Consider the following 5,303-nt stretch of genomic DNA (forward strand, 5'->3'; position numbering starts at 1 on the left):
ACAGAGTTTCACTTTGTTGCCCAGGCTGGAGTGCAGTGGCACAATCTAGGCTCACTGCAACCTCTGCCTCCTGTGTTCAAGCAATTCTCCTGCCTCACCCTCCTGAGTAGCTGGGATTATAGGCACCTGCCACCATACTCAGTGAATTTTTGTATTTTTAGTAGAGAAGGGGTTTCATCATGTTGCCCAGCTGGTCTTGAACTCCTGACCTCAGGTGATCCACCTGCCTCAGCCTCCCAGAGTGCTGGGATGACAGGCGTGAGCCACTGCACAGGGCCTGCACTGCCTGGTTTCTGATAGGAGTGAGGAGTGCGGCTCAGCAGACTTCTTGTGCTCAGCTCCATCCCCCAGTGCCCCACCCACACAGCCCCTTTCTTCTGTGGCCCAGGTAGGTGGCAAGTAAGGCCATTCAGGACCGCTCCAACCTTGCTAACTCCCCCAGCCTCAATGACTCCTGAAGCTCTTGGTCTCTCACCTTGCCATGGCAGGAGAAGTCCTCCCCCCGCTGCCATCTCCTCATCCCTGCTGGCCAGTAGCAGGAACGAGACTCAAATGTTCACATTTCCCCTCCATGTTCCAGGGGACCCAGGCGGAGCTCCTAAGAACTTTCCTGCCCCTGGGCATGTGAGTCTTCACTGCACCACCAAGCTTCCAGTCAGGGCCAGTTACCTAACTTGCAAAGCCCAGAGCAACATGGAAATGTAGGGTTCCTAGTCCAAGAAACAGGAGAGACTGCTGTTAAAGACACTAAAACAGCGGGCGCGGTGGCTCATGCCTGTAATCCCAGCACTTTGGGATGCCGAGGTGGGCGGATCACAAGGTCAAGAGATCGAGACCATCCTGAGCAACATGGTGAAACCCCGTTTCTACTGAAAAAAAATACAAAAAATTAGCTGGGCGTGGTGGTGCGCCCTTGTGGTCCCAGTTACTCAGGAGGCTGAGGTGGAAGAATCACTTGAACCGGAAAGTGGAGGTTGCAGTGAGCCGAGATTGCGCCACTGCACTCCAGCCTGGTGGCAGATTGAGACATCGTCTCAAAAACAAACAAACAAACAAACAAAAAAACTAAAACATAAAGCTTTTCTTTAAAAAATTTAGTTTATAAATAAAATGTATTAGGGATAAGAGTGGTGCATGAGCATCACACTTAACTGACAACTTGCAAATAATTTAACATTTTGGTGTCATAATTTTACATAACAGGTGGGTGCAGTAGCTCATGCCTGTAATCCTAGCACTTTGGGAGGCGAAGGTGGGCAGATCATTTGAGGCCAGGAGTTCAAGACCAGCCTGGCCAACATAGTGAAATCCCATCTCTACTAAAAATATAAGAATTAGTTGGGTGTGGTGGCATGCCCCTGTAATTCCAGTTATCCAGGAGTCTGAGGCATGAGAATCACTTGAACCTGGGAGGAGGAGGTTGCAGGAAGCTAAGATCACGCCGCTGCACTCCAGCCTGGGCGACAGAGTGAGACCCTGTCTCCAAAATCAAAAGTAACTTAATAAATAATAATTTGTTAAGGTGGTATTTGAATGATCGTTAGGTTTTTCTGGCACATTTTTCTGCAAATTCATTCACTAGGTTATCAACATTTATACTTTCAGCAACTTCATTTTTAATTGATATAATTGAAAGTTATACCAGCCTCTCTCAGCAAATGCTGGATCACAAATAATTTTTAATTTTCAGAAAAATTATTCTGTAGATGCAACTTTTGGCTTTTGTTACAGCCTCCACAAGTTACAGGAGATGTCAGAGGAAATATTAGAGTGTCATTGTACACATTTACATTTAAACTTAAATTAAGGCTGGGCATAATGGCTCTTCACAGCTGTAATCCTAGCACTATGGGAGGCTAAGTGGGAGGATCACTTGAGCCCAGGAGTTGGAGACCAGCCTGGGCAGCATAGTGAGACCTCACCTCTACAAAAATTACATAAATAAATACACTTAGACTCACTCAGAACTTATTAGTGTGAAAGGACCTACTGATCTAGCTACAGATCTCTCTGAAATACTTGATTTGGTAAATCAATTGACCTATCTATTTTATATGGATTGTTGATTTCTGGAAAGATGGAGAGAAACTGGAAAAGGCGATTTCCAAGTCTCTTCTCATTCCCCAAAAACTTAAAAATTGGGAGAATGGAATGAGATAGATCTTATTCTTTATTTTTATAATTTCCCATTATTTGGCTTTTTAAACATGCACATGCTTTCATTGTTTGATTTAAAAACTTGTTAACGGTGGAGTGTGTTGGCTCATGCCTGTAATCCTAGCACTTTGGGAGGCAGGAGGATCACCTAAGGTCAGGAGTTCGAGACCAGCATGGCCAAAATAGTGAAACCCTGTCTCTCCTAAAAATACAAAAATTAGTTGGGCATGGTGGCATGTGCCTATAGTCCCAGCTACTCAGGAGGCTGAGGCAGGGGAATCACTTGAACTTGGGGGTGGGGGGCGGGGTGGAGGTTGCTTTGAGCCAAGATCACACCATTGCACTCCAGCCTGGATGAAAGAGCAAAACCAGGTTAAAAAAAACACAAAAAACAAAACCGAAAAAACCTTGTTAACAAGGAAAGGAACTCTTAAAGAAAAAAAAAAATGCATGTTGGCATGTTGACTTAAAGTCTTCAAACTCAGTTGATCATTGATACTGTTTTGATTCTTGCTAATCTTTCTAAAAACCACCAAACATATTTCTACATTCATTTATATTATACACAGCTGTAATGTTCATATACTATACATAGCTATAGTTTAGGTGTCTTCAATTCGGCTGAAAAATGTTAAGCCTAAAAATTTCCAGATTCAGAGCATTAAGTCACATTAACTCTGCTTTTCCCTGGGGCGAAGTTTTTGGGACGGTAGGGAGTCAGCTGTCATTGCAGCTGTTTTTAAAATGGTGACGTGTGCTTCCTAATGAATGAAGAGGATGCCAACAGGTTACTTCCTGCGCTGGACTCCTCATGCATGTACAGGAGTCTGAGGCTTGTGTGACTGGTACAGCAGTGCCCCGGGGCCTGCTTGATCTCCAGTTGTCTGATGTTACACATAGTGAGAAATTTGGCAACCGGAAGGCAGCGCAGCCTCGGGTTGATCTCGTGATGAGTGGTCAGCAGTGCACCGTGTCAGGCGGCTCTCTGTGAGGGTTTCTCAATCAGCTTATCAAAAATAAATAAATAGGCTGGGCACGATGGCTCATGCCTGTAATCCCACCACTCTGGGAGGCCAAGGCAGGTGGATCATAAGGTCAGGAGATCAAGACCATCCTGGCTAACACGGTGAGACTCTGTTTCTACTAAAAATACAAAACTTAGCTGGGTGTGGTGGCACATGCTGGCAATCCCAGCTACTCTGGAGGCTGAGGCAGGAGAATCACTTGAACTCAGAAGGCGGAGGTTGCAGTAAGCTGAGATCATGCTACTGCACTTCAGCCTGGGTGACAGAGCAAGACTGTCTCAAAAATAAAATAAAATAAAATAAAAAATAAATCACAGTCAAAATGCCCAAGTTTTCCTACTTGCTAACTTAAGTAAATTTAAAAAAATTTTAGTGTCATTTAAAATTCTAAAATCTAAGTTGGATTTATTTTTGTGGTGAAAGAAGAGCTCAACGTCTGAAAATCAATGAGTACATTTAATGCAATTTTAACATATAAATGGATGAAGAGGAAAAATATAACCCTCTCAACAGATCTCTTAGTGGGTTGATATGTTTCAAATCCATCCCTGCTACGAATTCTTAGCGAGCTGTGAATAAAAGGGAATTTCCTTAACCTAACAAAAAATATCTACCAAAAACTTCTAGCAAATAGTATTCTTGTTGTGGACCTTTCCTTGGCACCAGGAAGGACACCTGTGCCTTTGTTTCTACATGGTAGTTAAATGGATGAATTAAATCTTCATATTTCAGTACAGTCCCTGGTATAAAACAAAATACTGAACAAAGCAAGTAAGCAAGCAACAGAAGGATAGGTGTAATATGAAATAATTCCTCTCTACGTCCTTCTGTATAGCTTCATCCTAGCCATTTTATTTTTATTTATTATTATTATTGTTTGAGACAGAGTCTCATTCTGTTGCCCAGGCTGGTGTGCAGTGGTGCAATTTCGTCTCACTGCAACCTCCTCCTCCCGAGTTCAAGTGATTCTTGTGCCTCGGCCTCCTGAGTAGCTGGGACTACAGGCACGTGCCACCATGCCCCACTAATTTTTGTATTTTTAGTAGAGATGGGGTTTCACCACATTGGCCAGGATGGTCTCAAACTCTTGACCTCGTGATTGCCCACTTTGGCCTCCCAAAGTGCTGGGATTACAGGTGTGAGCAACTGCACCTGGCCAAGATTTCTACTTTTATGTCTGTTTTGTTTTTCCAGATTCTGAATTCTGCAGTATATTTAAATAATATGGCTTTTGTTATTTATTCACTTACAATTTTTTTTTTTTTTTTTTTAGACTGAGTTTCCCTCTTGTTACCCAGGCTGGAGTGCAATGGCGCAATCTCGGCTCACCGCAACCTCCGCCTCCCGGGTTCAGGCAATTCTCCTGCCCCAGCCTCCTGAGTCGCTGGGATTACAGGCACGCGCCACCATGCCCAGCTAATTTTTTGTATTTTTAGTAGAGACGGGGTTTCACCATGTTGACCAGGATGGTCTCGATCTCTTGACCTCGTGATCCACCCGCCTCGGCCTCCCACAGTGCTGGGATTACAGGCTTGAGCCACCGCGCCCGGCCTCACTTACAAATTTTATACAAGGCCTTTAGTTGTCTTGGTACAATAGAGAAGTCCCAAACACTCTCTTCTTCTCAGTCACATAGTAATTTTATAAATCCACAACAATCATCTTTGCATATGACAGCAATGATCGTAAACCTTTATTCCTTTACTCAGCATGCATCAAATCTGGTTGACTATTAGAGGATATTAGAACACTCATCCTTCCCTCCATCACTTATAATTCACTTAATTCTCTTCTTTCATCTGCTATATCTCTGCTTGTACATTTTCTGCCATTAATTCATAATGATCATGTAAATTTTGTTCACTTCAGAACCAAAACTCACTGTGAGCCTGCAGTTCCACCTGTAAGTATTCGATTTTACTATCTTTTTTGTTTGTTTGTTTGTTGTTGTTGTTGAGATGGAGTCTCACTCTGTTGCCCAGGCTGGAGTGCAGTGGTGTGATCTTGGCTCACTGCAATCTCTGCCTCCCAGGTTCAAGCAATCCTCCTGCCTCAGCCTCCTGAGAAGCTGGGATTACAGGCACCCACCACCATGCCTGGCTAATTTTTGTATTTTTAGTA

The sequence above is a fragment of the Cebus imitator genome, unplaced genomic scaffold (assembly GCF_001604975.1).
Source record: "Cebus imitator isolate Cc_AM_T3 unplaced genomic scaffold, Cebus_imitator-1.0 Scaffold229, whole genome shotgun sequence".
NCBI lineage: Eukaryota > Metazoa > Chordata > Mammalia > Primates > Cebidae > Cebus > Cebus imitator.